Source organism: Lagopus muta, chromosome 6, assembly GCF_023343835.1.
Source record: "Lagopus muta isolate bLagMut1 chromosome 6, bLagMut1 primary, whole genome shotgun sequence".
NCBI classification, from domain to species: Eukaryota; Metazoa; Chordata; class Aves; order Galliformes; family Phasianidae; genus Lagopus; species Lagopus muta.
The window spans coordinates 18,739,115-18,758,373 of NC_064438.1; the positions used below are offsets into that span (position 1 = coordinate 18,739,115).

The 19,259-nt window shown below is 37.3% G+C and overlaps 1 long non-coding RNA gene across 6 annotated transcripts in view; it reads left to right on the forward strand.

The window, feature by feature from the left end:
- The first annotated feature begins 13,193 nt into the window (after positions 1-13,193).
- The window catches only part of LOC125695355 (uncharacterized), a 44,626-nt gene continuing 38,560 nt past the window's right edge, over positions 13,194-19,259 (forward strand). For 4 of the 6 annotated variants that reach the window (XR_007377927.1, XR_007377931.1, XR_007377928.1 and 1 more), the window contains exon 1: positions 16,101-16,189. This is a non-coding gene — a long non-coding RNA (uncharacterized LOC125695355). Of the gene's footprint in view, positions 13,436-16,089; positions 16,190-19,259 lie in introns of those variants that run through there. The other 2 variants (XR_007377929.1, XR_007377930.1) reach the window with 2 other exon arrangements.

Sequence of the window (19,259 nt, forward strand, 5' to 3'; positions counted from 1 at the left end):
ACTACTTTGTCTTGTTATGATGCCATAAATTTCCTAAATTGTTACTGTAACAGTAGGGAGGAAAGAAATTTCTGATTACCAGGTTTAGTCTACTGTGTAATAATGGACATATGCATTGGTATTTCCAGGAGTCTTACACTGATCAATTCTATTCATGATTATGTGCTGAAGATTGATTTTTCTCAATAGTGTTGGTGTGTGAACCCCAGCACTTCTATAATCTATTCCCTGCCTGGCCGTAGCTAAGGGCTGCATGACTGGTGTGTATACAGAACTGTAATCTTGTGTGTTTGTGTTCATGCAGTGCAAGTCAATGTATTGCTTTTTGTTTGGAGCCACTGAAAGGCGCTGTTGTGTGTGTATCATTTATTGTGCCGTTTCGTTCATGTGAGTGCTAATACTTCCCTTATTTAACGCAAATAGCTAAAGACAATGCAACTTCTTTTCCAGGTTAAATAAACCTGAAACAACTTTTGAACGGGGCAAATCTGTCAGTAAGGCTAATACAAGTTTTAAGTCTGTTTTCTCTACGTATGCCTGCTAGCCAGCCTTGTCGTTTGACAGAAAAAGGATGTGTGATATGTCAGTTATCAGCCTGTGGAGGACCTCTCTGCAATTTAGTCATGTTCCAGTAACAGTCAGATCCCAAATAAATGCATCTCCGTGAGTAATTGTACCATTCAACAACATTTACAGCTTTAGCAAAAGTGAGATGTTACTAGCTGCTCATACAGATCATAATAAACAATGACTTTCTTTATTCAGGAATTCAAGAATTTGGTAATGAGGCCAATGGTTGAAATGGCCCAGAAAATGAACCATGTAAAATGCTTATGCTTACATTTGAAGCAAGTTTGCCTTGGAGTAAAAATTTCACAGATAGGAGCACAAACTTTTGTGTTTTATTCTTTAAAATGACAACATCTGCCAACATCTCTTTTAGGTACCTGAGCAAGAAATACCATGAAAACCTCTATTTTCTTGAGTTAAAACACTAAAAATTAAAATTTGAGGTCTGTGTTGTTGTTGGCTGGGAAATGTCTGCCTTCAGGATATGCTTGGTGAAAATTGCTTTCTTTGTATAATTTTCCTCTGAAGGAGGCATAGTTAGGAAAACTAAAGGATAGCTATTTTGAACATTGTGATTGTTGGCAAGTCATGAACTGTACGTATTACACTTCAATCCCTAATTTTACTCTCAGAATCTTTGGCTTTCTTTATTTCTTTTTCCTGCCTTGTATTCCTTTTGCAATAAAATTTCTGGAATTAATCTTCCTAACATAATGCCTTAAAGATTCTCACTTGTGCAAAGTGACTGCACCGTACTACTTCCTCCAAATCTTTTGGTCCACATGTTTATTTCCACCAATATAAAATAACATAGATGCTTTATTTCATCTAGAGATCATTCCTATTGTATACAGTAGAATTTTAAAGTTGAGCAGGAAACCATAAACATGACAGCGTCTGAATAAATGCTTCTATGTACTCTTTTGTACAGCAAGCTGTATTTTGGTTGCGTTACAGTATATGTGGTTGTTGAGTGAGTTGGGGAAAACTAATGCAGAATCACTGGACCGAAGTGTTCATGCTTGGTATGATTTCCTGTGCCATAAAATGAAGAAGAAGAAAAAAAGTTGCCTTTAGGATTAGTTGTCTTATGGTGGTTTGGAGCTGATTTCTTTCTTATTTACTTTGCTTGTCTCGTATGACTTTGTTTTATTTCCATTAAATCTTTTCCTGGATTGCATCAGATGATAACAAATGCATTTTACTCTCTCATGTCCATTCAGAATGTTGTGAATTATTGTAATTTCTTTGAAAACAGTATGAATAAGGTACAGGAAATAATGGTTGCATGATGACCAGTGCCGATGGGATTGAGTTGGTGATATTTTTTGTAGTCAGATACACATGTTGCAGCCCCTTTTCAGTACCACTCAGATTATCTTGGCTGTTTCACTTATGGGTTAATCAGGGTAAGAATAATCTATTTGTATGTTTTACGTGCCAAAAAGGGACAGTATCACAAGTAGCCCCTGGGAATCTTGATTTCTTGTCATTTGTGCCATAAGCTTTTTTTATGGAGAAGAATTTTGGGTGGACAACCCAGTATCTTTCCAACCGCTCTGCTTCAAGGATGTGAAAATCCGTAGCATGGAGCTGAAAACACTGTAGGAAAAGGTGCGGTCGAGATGTCGCAAATGTGACAGCACACAATTTTAACAACTTCAGTGGCTGAAAAGTATCCCACTGTTGTCTTAAGGCAAAAGAAAACTGTTACAAGGAGTCTTCCTGCCAAGCAGGTGATTTTTCCATAGGCAAGCAAGTTACATGAAATGGCAAGATCTATAGGTTACTGAAATAGCAGCTTACTGCATTATTTAATTTTTTTTTTTTTTTTTTTTTTAATCTCACTGTTTTTAACTACCTCTGCATTGTTGATGACAATTTTTTTTCCCCTTTCCTAACATGCAGAAGTACTGTCTTAAGAATTCACAGCAAAGCACGTCACTGACTTGCTTATCAAGGAATGCTGTGCCTATGTGTTCAAAACCCTCTTTGATCTGTTTCCAGACCACACGGTCCATACATTTGCATAAGCTAGAAAAGAATGCAGGAGTTGGATTGTCATGACAGACAGACTGTCTTCTGTTATTCAACCCAAATCACCACCCTGTAAATGGCAAAGCTGTATGTTGCAGTAGTGCTAGATAAAGAGCAAGCATTCTTTGAAAAGATAGCAGTGGTGGTGGCCTTGTCTGCAGACTAATGCACGCAGTGTTCCTTTGTCTCGCACACTTGGGTGATTCTATATAAATTGGATGCAGGGCTGTAAATTGACATTGAGTGTTAGTGAAAGTGAGGTACTATTTTTTTTAGATAGAAGCTTCTGGGAGCCAGACTACATGGGGAATTTGAATGGAACTGCCATAACTGTATGAGAGTAATTCCCAGTAGCATGGGAAGAGAATCTGTAATATAAATATGCCACATAAAACTGCTCCTTAGTAATTTGTTCATTGTTATTTTGATGACTGTTTTTATTCCTACACGATCACTTACTACATCATTGTGCCAGTTATTTTAGTAATCTGACTAACTTGTGTTTCCTCCATAGGTAATATTTCAGCTTATGTTCTGTACCACATCCATGTTGTAGAAGGGTTTCTGCTAAGCTTCCTGTTAGTGGATGACTTCCTTTAACTGTCTGGTTCATGCTATTTAGAGGATGGTGCTTTTTTCCAAGGCTTTGAAATAAAACATCCCTTTACTGCTACTTATGTACAGCAAAACTGAAATCTAGCTAGCTATCTGTGTGCTTCTGTTAATTTAAGCTTTTCAAATAGGGAAGAGATTCATCCAATACTGTACATTAGAATCCATTACTATGGATCAGAAGTAGCTATTAGTTCACTTTATTCTGGCACTTGCTAATAAGCAATCAAGCACTATCATTCAAGAAGTATGCTGGCACTTGAAATTTTATCTACTCCAATGTGGATTTGTAGCCTTGATATTTGTTGTTTGGTTTTGTTTGTTTGCTTTACATTTGAAGTATTGAATACCATGCGAGTAAAGGACACAGTGCAAGTATTTGCAGAAAAGGTTTTCATTGTTTGTTGTGTTTTCTTGTTGTTATGATGATGTTTTTTCATTATCATTGAAGTTTTCAAATATTAGCTAAGTTATAGTTGGTATTTTGATAAACCTACTTTAGTAACTTGAACATTCTAATCCTTCACTGAGGTTTGCATACTGGGTAAATTTTAGAAACTTCTTTAAATTTTCACTTCTTTAATTCTACAATGTCTCTTACTAGTTTTTTTTTTTTTATTGTGTTAATGTGAAAAATGAAATGTGGTGTTTTACAGCAAAGTGTGTGAAGTACACTTCTTAAAACTCTGTTGTATTTTGTAAATGAACAGAAATGCGTGCAAGTTTATACAAAATCTATTCCCGTGAAGGTGTGTTAGTCAGTCTGTCCATCTCTGTACATACAGCTGCTCCCTGAATCATTCTGCACAAACAGGCACCACAGTACTAATGTACTCCTCACAGGTGTGCTTGGTATAATTCATGACAGTGTTACAGTTTTCTGTCACTTAAGTCAAGGAACAACTTGTTTTGGAGGCAGAACTGAAATACAGAAAAGCCAGCAGAGGGCAGACACAGCAGTATGTTTTTCTGACTGTCTCTCTTAAGGTCTCTGTGAATATAATCACTGAGCTATTTTAGTATGTAGGCATTATGCTTGAATTTAAGCAATGGCTTGATGGCTCAGTGTTTGGTTTTGAAGTATTTTGAAATGCGCCTGACATGAATAAAGAAGGAATAGTAAATAGTATCTTGTCTTGGTCTGATGGAAATAAGATCAGACAGAATCCGTGCCCACTGTATGGTGTTATCTCCAGAACTGATGGTAAGCATAAGTTTATAACTTCCAGGCTCTTTGATTTTTTTGTTTTGTAATCCTGCTGAAGTCAATCAGGAGGATGATAACAGTCGCCTGCTGGTGATTCGTAGAAATGTGCTAACTGGTAAATGTTCTGGGAAACACAAACTTCAGAGAAGGCCTGTTTGTTGGTTGAGCTGTGATACAAAACATTTACTGGAGGTTTGAATGGCAGCTTCAGGTGATTACTTTACAGAATCTGCTTAAGTCCTATCATGAAGTTCAAACAAACAGTGATGGCTTTCCAGTTTACGCTCTTTCTGTTTTTACGTCAGATTTGCTTTGACTTGAAAGTATAATGGGAGATAATTATTCAAATACAATAACTATATTGTTCTTCACTCTCTCCGTAATAATTGGCCTGGCAAGCTAACCATTTATGTCACTGCTAGAAATTATTAGCTGGAAAATGACAAACTTTTCTGTTTGTTCATTACCGGTACTAAAGGAAGATGATTCATGCTATGTCAATAAGTACTGTTGTTCATCTCCTTAATGATTAGAGATCAAGATTCTCTTACATACTTTAAAAAGTTCCTCCCCTGTGGCCTAGAGCTAGGTAGGAAGAAAGGGAGCTATGATCATTTTTACTTTAACTATTGTGTGGAAAGTATACTGAATTGTTAATGCAGCACATATAGCCTATAGTTTCATGATTTTTGCATTGTCTGTGTAACATTTATTACAAGTGTGCTTTTCACTTCACTTTGGAGAGGTGCAGTTGAACCTCTCAGCCTAGTTCTAAACCAATTCCCATTTCAACTGCTTATCTTAAGAAAATGTTCTGCTTCATTCTGCAGCTTTGGTACACTTAGAATTTCTTCCTTGCCCAATAAATTATAAGCTTAAATACCTGTGAAGACTGTGTGGATACTCATAGTTGCTGTGTCACGTCCCAGCAGCCATTGGCAGCATACTTTGAAATTCTCTGTGTCAACACACAGTATCACTGTTTCCTGTTCTTTATGGAAAATATATAGCCAGGATCTCCTGGCTAATCATGAAACTTGCATCCTCTGCTGAAACTCTTTTTAGTCTTCTGAAATATAATGCCTATTGCTCAAATTCTAAATTTCAGCCACATGATGATTGTAGTGCTTTGCCAATTTTGGAGGCAATTCACAAAATAATTGATCTCACAGGACTTTATTTGTTGTAACAAATTGCATTTTCCTGTTGATGAATACAGAAATTACAGCACAGCTTTTTCAGGCAGATTAGGAATCCTTCCTCTGTCCATTCCTATTTTGAGACTTACCTTGTTTTCGTAGTCTTCAAAGCAGGTGATGTCTTACTTAAGCTTATGAGAAGTGCTAATGATTCTGAGGGACTCCCAACCTGGTGCAGAAGCCATGTTTTGGAATGTGCCAAATTATCCTAAGCAGTGCTCAAAGACACCTCCTTGGCTGCTTTCCCTGTGTATTTTTATGCTGATATGCTTCAACTGCTCTTACAGCTGCAGAGGAATCCATCAGAGGGCATAGGTGCTCTTATTGAAATAAGCAGTACTCATAAAGGAAAAGAAATGTGATTGTCTCCTTTTTGTAAGATTTTTGTTAATAGCCACAAGGGAGCTGATTTCATTGACTGTAAGCTAATGGACAGGCTTGTAGTTTTACCACCACTGTACTACTGCTATGTTAATAGTCCTCTTATAACAGGAGAGAGCTTTTCCCAACTGCCTGTTACTGTGACAGCTGCATTTATCAGTACCTGGTGACACACTTGGTTGTGTTTGAGGGAAGAATGATGCATTTAAAGGTCAATACTGTTTACCTGGAAGTCATTAATTTCAGTTTTAACAGACTCTGCTTTGATTTACAAAACTAGATCGAAACTCTCAGGAGTGTCTTAAATTGTACTTACATGACTGAAATCTCAAGTGAGTTCTAGAGCCTAGAGAGAGAGGTGATTTTGCCAAAGAATGCTCTCTGGCCGTTGCAGGAAGACATTGGCAGATAATTGCTATTGCATAGGGTAGAACAGATGAATGAAGATCAATCTTCTTTCTCAGATGATTTTAGTCAGTTTTCTCTATGTAGCGTAGTACCTCTATTTTGTTGATTATCAAGGAATACTTGGATTTTTTTAAAGCTGTAAAGCATAAGCAGATGGTCTCTGCCCATGTAATTATCTTTAGTAAATTTTTAGGGAAATACTTCTTCAAAATTCTTATTTCATAACACATTTATGAATTTGACTTTTACTCTTGCTTCCTTTTAAAGCGTGTAAAGTGTGTATGCATTATGTGTACTGAGATGGATTAGCAGAGAGGACCAATACTGCTTAGCAAGTGTTTGAAAAACTTTTGGACTCAGGCTGTGGGATGAACGTGGGGACAGGCTCATGAATTCTACTGCCAAGTCTTCAACATTTCTACTGTATACATTTTGAGATACTGTATGTATTACACTATAAGTGTGTGAATGTCTGTGTATTGGTACGTTGGGCAGGCCTATGGGAAACCTGCCCTGATTATGTTTAAGAAAATAATTGCAACGTTGCATACATTGCTCAAACAAAAATAATGAGCAAGTTGATAGTGAGAATCAGGTACTCTTGGTGGAGAGATAGCCTAAAGAATCTATGAAGCAATATGCATGGAAGAAGGTGACTTTCCTTTGTACGTATCTCCTCACAGTGTTTTGGACTGATATAAACTTGGCAGGGAGGGAGCAGGAGAGCCTTTTATCTTTGTGTGAACTTAGTGTCTAGTGCTCTTGGAGGTGGATTAAATACTTGATTTTGTTAGAATTGTATACCAAAAGACAACTAACTGAGCCGGAATTGTAACTGTTACAGAGGACTGCATTAAGTTTGTTGATAAGGCTATGAATCCAGAAAGGATAGGCTAGAGTTTTTAGGACACTGGGACTGATTTGGGCATAGCTTTAGTTATTGTTTTCTCTGTGCTTTTCAAAACCTGCATCCTACTTAGTTTTTAGGCTGTTTAATACAGTGATTGTCTGCTTGTGGATGTATTCTATATATGATTATAAACTTACTTGTAATTTCATAATTGAGTAGACAGACATTAGTACTTCATGTAATACCAGCTTTAAAAAATTCCTGAATTGCCAGAATAATGGATAATACTTAATCTAGTGATGTAAATTTTGCCTGTCTAATGACAGAAAGGAAGAGTGATTAGGGCAGGAAAACTGACTTAACTTGGAACTTAGTATCCAGAGTTCTTGTGAAACTTGCATACCTAGACAATATATTTTTTAATTTGTTGTTGTTCATTTTTCAGGTTAACTAAACATGGGAAATTTTAACTCTTCCTTGTTAAGCGACAAGCAGAAAAAGTCTTAATGAGTGGAAATTACCCTACCAACCACAAGCTCTAATTATAAACTCTGGCATATGTTTTTCTGACTGGAGGTTTTTAAGGTTTTTTCTGAAGTTTTTGTGATACTGAAAAGAAATGTTTGCATGTGTTCATATTGTTCTTTTTGTTAGCTCAAATACCTGGCTGAGTCTTGTATGTGAACAGCAGATTAAGCAATTATAGATTGTAATTGTAAATAGTGTTTCTTTAAGGTATGCAACTGCTAGATGTTTTCTAGGGTAGATTCCCCATCTCTCCCACAATAAGAAATGTGAAGAAGGCTTCTTTTCTAGGCTTTCAACAAGGTGAGAACATCTAATTTTTTGTAACCAAAGACATTTTTAAGTAGGTGAACATTTTCACAGATCTGTGGAGTTATATCTGTGGTTAAAAATGCATTTTCTAGAATTGCTATGGAGATTTTAAAGATGTTAATTTGCATTACATTAAAATAGAACTTTATTTTTATTTACTTAAGGTTTCCAAATATTCTTTCTTCAAGAATTATTTTCCTGCTTATATATGAATGGAATCCAATGTCATAAAATGAAAATGCTGTTAGAACTGTCCACAGAAGTGCCACAAGACTGAAAAGATTAGGATAGTTGTTCTAATGTCATCTTAAAAAAAGCTCCAATCTGCTTCCAGTGATGCTGAAATGTTAATGAGGGAAGGACATGCTGCTTTGTGTTCATGTGTTTCTCTTCTCCTGGCATTGTCTCATCTTTTTCAAGCTATAGTTCTATGAGAAGGCAAAGAAAACAACTCATATAACAGAAGTTGGAAGTACCTGGTTGAGCTACTGGGGGGTATTAACGAAGACTCCAGAGATTAGAGGTGAGAAATATTACAGAATGTTAGATTTCCATTTTTCCTTGTGATTTCAACAGTTTAAGATCAGTTGCCCCACTGACATAAATATGAAGCCAGGAACTTTTTCTGACTGCGATAAGGTCCATTTGCTCTTGTTTGTTAGAGAGAAGTCTCAACATCTGAAACAGTTTGTGACTTATGCTTACACCAACATCAGCCAACCAATAAAACCCCATAAAACACCACAGCTCTATTGCCTCATTCTCGTAAGCCTTGGTTGCCAGCCTTTCTCAGCTTTTAGCTCATCTTTCCTCTTTTCCATCTTCCCATTGGCTTTGAATTATCCCTGCTAGTGATGCTTCTTCATGACCTGTCTTCTGAGCCATTGTCAAGACAGGGTGATAGATTTACATTTATATTTGTGAATACTGCCTAACTCAGAACTAATTCCTTGAATGTATTATTTTGAGCTAACTAGTGTAAGTCTTTGAGGAAAGAGGGAATATTATAATTAAGATACACTTCTACATGCTCATTTGGAAATTGCAACTACTCATTGTAATCCATCAGGATTTGCCACTCTTTCAAAGAATTCCTTTGTCCACCTAAAAACTGTTCTTCATTTCTTCAACATTTGATGAGGCAGGCCTCATTAATTTAGGTCACACTCTGTGTTTTAGAGTTCAGAGTAGGGTTCCCATTGCCATTTCACTGTTAGAAGCTGTTTATGGAGGGATATATAAAATACAGCATTGCTGAAGCTAGTGTTTTATAATTTGCTTTGAAGTTTTACTTATTTTTCTCCCTCAAGTTACATGTTGTACTACAATGGCTTTTAAGAAGGGGTTAAAAAAAAATGAAGCAAGGGAAAACAATAGGGGACAATAGCTGCCCTTTTGGAGAAGAGGCTAGAGGGTAGCCAAAGTGACTAAAATAACAGAGGCTTGCATGCAAATGACTGACTCTCATCAGTGAGTAAGCATGGAGAGAAACTGCTCTTCATTTTTGGCTTGCTGTTTCTTGTTTCCCTAGAGAAACAGCATGAATGATTACTTTTAATGAGTGTTTGTTTTTGTTTTTTGAAAGGACCTTTTGTGCTCTCACTGCAGTTTATGCTATAAAGAGAATCATTTTTTCCATAAGCTTGGAGACTTGTCTCTAACAGCACCACCAGCTGTGCATGTCCCAGAGATAAAGGTACATATGGTATACACAGCCCTTAGAACTGCCACGTTCCTGGCACAGACTTGCTTCATGCACAGGTCAGGAGTCAGCTTGCAAAGCACTCTCTTGTAAAGAGAAGCAAAGGATATAGTTGCTTCTTCTGTGCATGTGTATTTCTATCTTTTAAATCAAAGAACCTTCAACCTAGACAAAAAAAAAATTCTTCTTCCCATTGTAAGGATATGAATTTACAGAGCATACGTGACTTTCCAAAGCAACCTAAGAGTAATTTGGTAGGAATCTCCTAAATTGTTTGCATGTACAAAATGAAACAAGGCTGTTCAGAAGAGGAACATTTCCTTAATGGATAGTAGGCTAAACACTAAAGCAGGAAAAATGTGGGGGAGAAAACGAGATGCTGGTACATGTTGGTGCTGATTACAACACAATAGGTTTGTCATCTTAAAACAAGAGCATGACATCATCAAACCAATGCCTTTGATCTCAAACACTGAGGAGAATTAACTGCTATAAAAAGCTATATGGTAGATTTTTCCCAGCACTGTTCCAGCCGATTATTTGGAATAAGAATTAATAGTTAGTTAATATGATTGTAATTCATACAAGCAGTCAAGTAATTAAGTCTGTAATTAGGCATGTCTTTGAGACCAGATGAGCATTTTCTAAGGAAGAAAGATTGGCTTGAGAGGGAATATATATTCCAGCAGGTGAGACCACAGTCCATGCTGAAGAGGGGCATGCTGTTTCCCAGCAGAGGAACGTATGCCAGAGATTAGAGATGCATGTTGAAAATGGAGCTGCAGGCCAAGCAGGCAGCATGGTAGGAAACAGAGCAAGTCTGGTGAGTGGAGGGAAGAGGGATTTGTCTGGTGACTTGCAGACAGTGAGTTCTAGGACTGTCTGCCTGTGTCAGTAACTGTCCACTGATCTCCAGAACAGAGAACTTACTTCCTGTGCCTCTTCTACATCCTGGCTTTTCATCCACATTAAGGTTATAATGTGTATGAGCCCCTTCACTCCAGCCTTTACAGGCATTTAGCACAATACATTTTTGAGATTTCTTATGTCAACTATAACAGCATCTGTGACCAGCAGGATAGAGAGGGTTTTGTTCAGTGGCTTCTCTCCTAATTCTAGTATCCAACAATGATCATTTGTGCCTGGGATGCCAGCAAGGTGCTGCTTCAGTTTGTTTTGATGGAAAACAATGACCCATTGGCTACAATTACTTAATAAAAAATAAAACCATTTACGTTCCAAAGGAAATAGCTCTGATTCTGCACCCCTTCTCTCTCCCATTAATCGGTATTACTGTGCGAGTGTTGTAGCCCTCTGTTGTCACATTAAAGATCATTATGGGAGGTTACTTTGTGGCTAAAGGAAAAGCAATCTATTAAGTACATATGCCCGATCTAGACTGAATTTTGCAGCTTTTTGCTTTTTTTCTTCTTTTTTTTTTTTTTTGGAGGCTGATATGCTTCAGCTCTTTTGGTGCCTTGTGTATAATGCATTAGGCATAAGTGTTGTACTAGGGAATAGGTAACCTCCTCCAGGAATCAGTGGATGATTTTGTGAGATGTTTTGTCTTCTGAACACTGCTGTGAACATGTGGTATTCATTGCAGGCATTGTGGGACTGCTTCTGCAGGGAAATGAATAGGAAAATGTTTCCGAGGCATTTTAATTAAAGTCCCAGAAAGAACAAGTCACAGCTTTATGCCTCAGAGATATTGAAGAGCCACAAACAGTTACCTTTGCCTGTATCTTTTGGGTGAAAGGCTTTAGAAATGTGTGAACAATAGAGGCTTATGAAATCTTTGTACATATGTGACATGGTGAAGGATAAAGATGTTTCTTTAGTTTTATGTGTTTTAAAGGAGTTCATCGTTTTCCCTCTGCTCCCCTCTGAGCAGTCAGCAATGTTGGACATCAGCCCACTGCAAGTGAAGGGCAAATCTGTAAAGGCAGATGTAATTATTTCTGATATACTCTGATATATATATATATATATTGTGCATGGACTAAATAGCAAGCCTTTTCCCAAGTGAGCATTTCCTACACTCCTTTTAACAACTTGTAATTAACAAAGTCATGGGTTAGCTTTGTAGATCCCTTGCCATTTCAACAGCAACTGAACCTTGATGAGTTTCTGCTTACATTATCACATGTCGATGCCCATTTTATCAGCCCATCTAACCTTTAACAGAAGAGCAGAAAGGACACATAACCGGTGGTCTTGATCAAAAGTTGCTTAATACTGTGCAGCTTGCTGTGCACTTACACACTGTTTCAAGATGAATACACTTCAGCAAATCAGTGCTTTTTCATTCTCCAGTGACTTTATTCAGTTCTGATGTTTCAGAGTAAAATCTGTTATTCAGATGTCAATCCTCTCTATGGCAGATTATTTTATAAAGTTTGTCTTTTTGATTAGAGAAAAAAATCAGGATCTTAAATAGAAGACAGTCTTCCAGGATTATTATTAGCAGGGTGGGTACTTGAGAAAAAAAGATCTTACCCGTAATAGCTAAGTGCATGATATTGTACGTCATCCCTAAAGTAATATGATTAAACTCCAGTGAGGTATCAGTTGTTCTTTTTGGAGTTTGGAAACAGTTGTAACTTTCCAGGCAACATTTCCACTGTGTATTGTTTAGCATGAATCTGCCAGAATTTTGAGCAGGCTTACCCTCACATTCTAATATTAAAATATTCTGTAGCACCTACTTCACCAAGAAATGCATTAAGGGTGTGGAAATGTTTCAGCTTGTCTGCTCTAGGGACAGAAGGCCAAATGATGTAGGAGGAAGAGAATTGCTGATACCAAAGACTAACTAAAAATATATATATATATCCAGATATCAACTTACTGTGTGACTTTGTAACAGCCATAGTGATGCAGAAAATGATGGTTGAAAAATAATAACTATTTGCTGCTAAGTCAGATGCATCCATTGCTCATATGTGCTGAAGTAGCAGTACTAGAAGAAGGCAACAAGGATCAAAGCCTGGAGTAAAACTGTCCTTGAATCTGGAAGAAACTTCTTATTTTGATCTGAGTTTTCAACAAGCTTTTTTTTTTTTCTTCCCTTTCCACTACTTATAAGGATAAATTATTCACCATTCTCAAACTTTAAGATTGGGTGGATTTCCATCATTGACATTTAGATCCACTACCCAATCACAATCGTAAATATTATCCTCAAAGCAGCACTGTCATTACTATGGCAATAAAAAACCTAAAGGAAAGGCAGCGAAGTATTAGACAGAGTTAGCATACTCTTTATTCTTGAGGAAAAAATCAAGTGGATTTAATAAGTAACAGCCTTATCTCTGGTTATAGTGTTACTGTACCTCACTGAATCATTAATTGCATGGATTATTATTGTGTTGTTTGCTGTTGTTTTTTAAGGAAAGTGTATACCTTATCTCTGCAGTGTGGCATCTCTGTGATATGCCAGTATATTTGGCAACATGCAAGCAGTTTCTGACTCCTGAGAGCATGAGTCCAATGCAAATTGTAAACACCAGCCCCATCTCTATAATTCTCATAGACTACAGATAAAACAGAAGTGCAGTTTGCTGTGCCTGCTGGGTAAATGCAGGGCAGTGAACCACAACATGTTTGCTGTCTGCTCCAACTGGGAAGAGGTAAGAATGACAAATTATGTGCTTTGTATCCCGAGTCTCTGAGTGGCTATCCAATCTCTTACAGTCTCTAAACAAGCAGTAAATGTGATTTCTCAACAAATTAACAACTGTTTGATCTAATGAAAAAGATCTTAAACGAAAGCATTCATTGTAAAGGTTAAAATTATGCTTGGTGTAGGTTAGTGACTTCAGAAAATTCAGTTGACTCTCTTTCACAAAATATCTTGCAACTGAATTTCCAAGACTGTATTCTTATTGAATCTCTTGACATTTGGAATGGCATGCTTTGACTGTCCAGTTCCTGATTTTCCTGTGGAACACAAATGATACAGCAGTCTGTCTGAAATCACTTGAAGTCATTCTTGAGGAAAAAACCTGGTGTTGTAATCAGATCTTTTTTTTTTTTCTAACCAGAAGAAAAGGAAGTACTCAGAATGAAATTACTACCAACGTAGGCTTTAGAGTCTCAGATTCTGAGTGTTCTTGAAGTCATAAAGGAACAGAAAAAAAATTAAAGTGAATCAGAAATCATAATGTTATATGTATTTTAAAGGTTATACAAATCAGATTTAAGCTGCCTCAAATGTTAGTGTTAACTTAGCTGGAAAGGCATAGGTGGTTAATGTCAATACAATACTGAAATTATAAATGAACACTTGGAAAATGCATTGTTTCAAAAAAAAGAAAAAAAGTATTGGATTTTTTCCAAACACTATTTAGTGCTAACTGAATCTCCAGTGTGTGCCTTCTCTATGTGCAGAGAATGATTTTAGCATCTTCGTTGTGAAACAGCCACAGGAATGTGCAATATTCTCCCTCCTTCCTTTTGTCTTGTCTTAAAGTTCTGCAGCCATGTTGTGTGTCCCATGTTTATACCATCTTCCACAGCTATGAACATATTCAGCTGCTTGTACTTGACATCTCCCCACTCTCAGTGCTGTGCACTGGGCTAATGTATGCATGCCATTCTGCATCACTGAAGACTGTATATGAATAAAGACTCAGCTGACATTGCTGGAGGAGATAATGAGCATCAGAGCTCTCTGAGGGTACTAATAGGCCTTCAGAGCCCCTAACCAGCCTCACTTGGAATACATATACGCAATATGTCTCTGCATATATCCCTGCCCGTGGGCCTGGCTCTCACATAAATTCAGGGATGAGGAGGCTTCACTACTGACCTGGATTACAATGCCCCTGTTTCTAGCTTTGTCTCAGCTCCTGCTTCTTTTGTTTTGCGTGGAAAGTTAATAGACCAGCAATTAGCTGGAAATCAGGACTTGATTACTTTGTCATGGTACAACTAGTGAAATGCTGAAGGGTAAAATTGTCCTAATAAATCAGGTTCCTATCACTGACTAATGGGATCTCAACGCCTAAAAATGTATCCTGCAAGAGCTTAAGTATTATTGTGTCAGTAGAATATAAATTCCTAAGTACCTAAGTCACTGCAAGAGAACCCACTTGTACTCCTCCTCATTTGGGTAGTAGTGATTTTTTTTTCATGTGAATTCATATGGAGCGCTAGCATTAAGGAATGATCTAGAAGCTTTAGTTCCTATGTTTCTTTTGCCTGATGTCTGTACCAAAGTGATTAAATTTGCCTGGCATGGTTTGCCCTTGAATGAACCAAGCTTTGTATAGGAAATAGGTAGATTTTTTGAAAGCTCTCTCTGCTTTCTTCCTTTTAAAGTCCAGTTTGGGAGCATTTAAAGACATTAAAATAAACACAACTGGATCCGCTTACCCACTTTTTCACATAACAAATGAGTTTTTATTTTAACCTTAATTGAATGCTGTATATTTTTATACGAGAACCAGTTGTATTGTACCTCAGCATTATACCTCTGCTATAAAACCCACAGGCTAGTAAAATCAGATGCTGTTACTTTCTGTCTTGCAAATTTTTTATCAGGTTCAACAACCTCATTGGATGAATATTCACAGGAATGGCCTAAGCAAGAAACATGTTGAATTGCCAAGTGTCTAGTTTAAAAATGTCTAGTTTAAAAAACAAAAAAACAAAAAAAAGAAACACCATCAAAATCTGTTGTAAGGGGTCACAGTAGATCATTTTTTTCCTTGGACAGCTATTCCTTCTTCAAGAACAATCATAGTCAGATGTTTGACTTGGAGGAGATTTAAAATTAGTGTTTGGGTACAAAAGACACAAGCGTGAGATGTGTATGATGCAACAGGATCTTCCTCAAGTTGTACTGCTAACTGCTGAGTATCAGGTTTTAATGTCACACTTGCAAGCTGTTTTAGAGACTTAGCAATGAGTACAGCAGTGTGCAATCAGTAACTCTCACTCGCTAGCCTACTGGATGATGAATACCCTGGAAATCTTTAGTGATTAAGGAAAAAGAACCCCTTCAGTGCAAAATGAAAATATATGTCTTGACATTATTAGGGCAGCCTCTGGAAACCTAACTTTGCAAAGACCCGTGGCCTTGTCTTAGTCTTCTGATCTCTCTTTTTTTAATTTCCTCTTTGTCTTAGTGTAACTCATTTCTCTCTTTCCTCCAGCTTTATCCTTGGCACTCACACTCCCAACTAGTTTTCACATAATTCTGTTTTGCTTGCCACTCAATTTTCCTTTTTTTTTTTTTTTTCTGTTCTCATTTCTAAGTCTCTATTTCCACTCTTATTTTAGGTCTCAGCTATATTATTAGCCCAGTGCTGCCTATTCAGATTTGCATGAAAGACAAAAGGATTTGAATGGAAGTGAGTGGTCTTTCACTCATGGCAACAGTAAGTATAGTTACTTGGCACTTAGGCCATTTTAATAATGGTATTTTTTTCCATGGAGTATTAGGGCTTTCATGCTGGAGTGTTAATTCTAAATCTTCTCCAAGTCAAACATCGGGCCAAGATTGCAACTACTCTGTCCTGCCTGGGAAGAGAGGCAAAGTTCCCTCCCTCTGCACAGTGCAATTACTAGCATGAGTAGCTTAAGGCTGTGTGATATACTACAGTGGCTGGCTTTTAAGGCTGCTCTGGAAAGTTAGCCAAGATTGTCACACTGGAACAGTAGAATAAGCAGTGAATTGGGAAGGGGCTGTGCAGTGACTTGTGCTCTGGGAAGTGCTCTAGGCAGATTGTCTCCCACCTCTCCAGAAAGGACTATAGAATCATAGAATGGTTTGAGTTGGAAGGGACCTTCAAAGGCCACCTGGTCCAACTCCCCTGCACTGAACAGGGACACCTACATTAGATCAGGTGCTCACGTGCTGCCTAATGTTGAATTTAAATTTTTGTTCTTATGCATTCAATAATATGAAGTAAAATATCCAAAAAACAATCTCTGTCATCACCGGTCTTACTAGCTAGCAAGGTCAGAGGAGTTTTGCTAAAACAGTGCTTTCTAGAATGTTTTACATAGAAAGTGTGTAAGGACTTCTGTCTTATATGGCGTACAAAAGCAGTCTTATAAAAAGAAGGGAAGTCTTTTCAACTATTTTGCTTTTTTTTTTTTTTTAAAGCAGCAGCTGATCCATCACAAGTCTGGCTCATTTGTCACCCCTAGATACAGTTTCTAGCTACATTATTTCTTTTAATAATGCTGTCTGGGCTTTGTGGTTAACTTTTAAAAGGAAGCAGTCTGTTATCTACGTGGTCACTGAATCACTGATGTTCAAGACGTTGGGAAATAGATTCTATCTCATCACTTGTGCTTGATGACTCAGTGGCAGCTGCCAATAGAAAAAGTACTGTTTCCCCATCAGGACATCCCCTTAGTGGAATGCTTGAAAGTGTGAGATGCTTCACAAGGAGCCATCAGAGTCTGAACTGACCTTCCTGCAGATCATTCAGTCTGCTCATCCTGGGGACTATGTTGCTTGAGTGGAGAGGCATAAAGAATGTTATTTATTGCAATATATAAGCAATTATAACATAGAGCTTATCCAAAATTTAGCATAATATTGATTGAAATAATAGAAACAAGGCCATTGTGTCTAGGATGCTTACCTCTGCCATGAGAATTTTCTTAGGAAGAAAGTGAAATATTGACTGAACTATCAAACTGCACAGTTTCTATCATGGTGTTCATCATTTTCTCAGTTTTAAGAAAATCGCTTTTGCAAAGTTATTAATGCTGAGAGAAGATTTATTTATTTACTTAGCTATATCTTGGCTAAAGAACAGATGAAAGTTGCTCACATCATTCTTGTCTTCCTTTCTAAGGATACTTTTTTTCCCCAGAAATGTGTTAGCAGTGATTTAATATTTAGTACTGTGAAAAAATATTGGAAAAAATATTTTTAGTAGTATGAGCACTGTACAGTTCTTACTCTTTTTATAGCCAGGTTCACTTGTCAGGTGGATATTTTCTCGATAAGTATGTCTGAGTTTTTATTTTTGTTTTTTCAACCTTGATGTTAGACACAGTTATCCTACATCATTTTCAGGTCCTTCCCTATCTGGTTAAACATGATGTGGGTCTGTTGTTATTACTATAAATTCTATCCAGTATCTTCTTTTATGACACTTATTGGGTCTGTTTCCAGAACTGCAAAGCTGTTGCTCCTTTCAGGTTCAAACAGCTCTTTTCCTAATTCTGGTCCACAAGAAAAAGTTGGCAGCCTTACATAGTGGTGTACAGCTCATTCATGGTCTAAGGAAAAGCCTGATGCAAAATCTGCCTCTGTTCTGTGACAGCTCTGCAGGCTGATCAGAAACTGTGGATGGTCCTCATCCACATGGGGCTAAACCAATATGTTGTCCGGGTTCTCCTGTGGCTCTCAGCCTTTGAGCATAAAACTAATTTATGTAATCTTTGCAGTGTTTTCAGAATGCAAAAGTGTTCAGGCACAGAGAATTTAAGTTCAGTGGGGCAGGAGCTCTTGTCTCTTATTTACAGTCAAACAGTTTAACCTGGAAGATAACGATTCACCTCTACATCCTGTTTTCAGTAGTGTTGTATGATTGATGAGCTTACAGTAAAACAGGAATAAGACACATGAGAAATATAGTCAAAGTCATACACAGAGGTGGGGAGAGGGTGGGAATTTTCCAGTGATTACACCCTGGCCCATGAGACTTAATTATCCAAAACAGTCTGATAAGTAATGTAATTTGTTTGCATAGCTAACTCCCCTGATTAGTTCTGGGGAGGTACGTGGCTTTCTTTCCACTTTAGGGAGTTTCTCTAATAATTTTCTTTCAAAGGTGAATAACGTCATATTTCCCTCAATGCAGCTGGTCTGAGAATCAAATTCTGTATTCAAGAAGTGAACTTTCAATCTCAAATGGCTTGATAGATGCTTCTGCCACAGGAGTTTCTTTCTCCTTTCCAGTGCATGTCTTCTGCGTGTTGCTTAGCTTGCTCTTCAGCTTAGGTCATAGTGTCCTTAAAGTACAGCTTTTTCAAAGTAAACCCATTCAGACGTAACTCATTCCATACTTTATCTGGGTAAATCTCTAGTTTGTAGGAGAGGACAGAAATATCACAACCCTTAATTTAAAGCAAGCAAACTCATTTCAGCATTATGTCCATTTTGTCTGGAAATTATTTGGATTGCGATTTAATTTTTTCGTTGTTCTTTTTTATCGTTCCATCAAACTGTAGTGTTCATGGATAGTGGTGTAGGCTGTCAACTGTTCTGTATACAAGACTTTATCACCAATTGACAACTGCCAAGTCTAAGTGTTGCTTAATGTGATCTCTCTTTTGTAAGACAGTTTTAAGGACTTTTTTGTTTTGTTCTCCCAGACATACGTTTCGAAGATCTCAATGGAAGAATTCTGTTTTTGAAAGTAAATGATTCAGTCTTGAATGACAGGAAACTTGGGTAGGAGGGGTAACTGAGTGATAGCATTT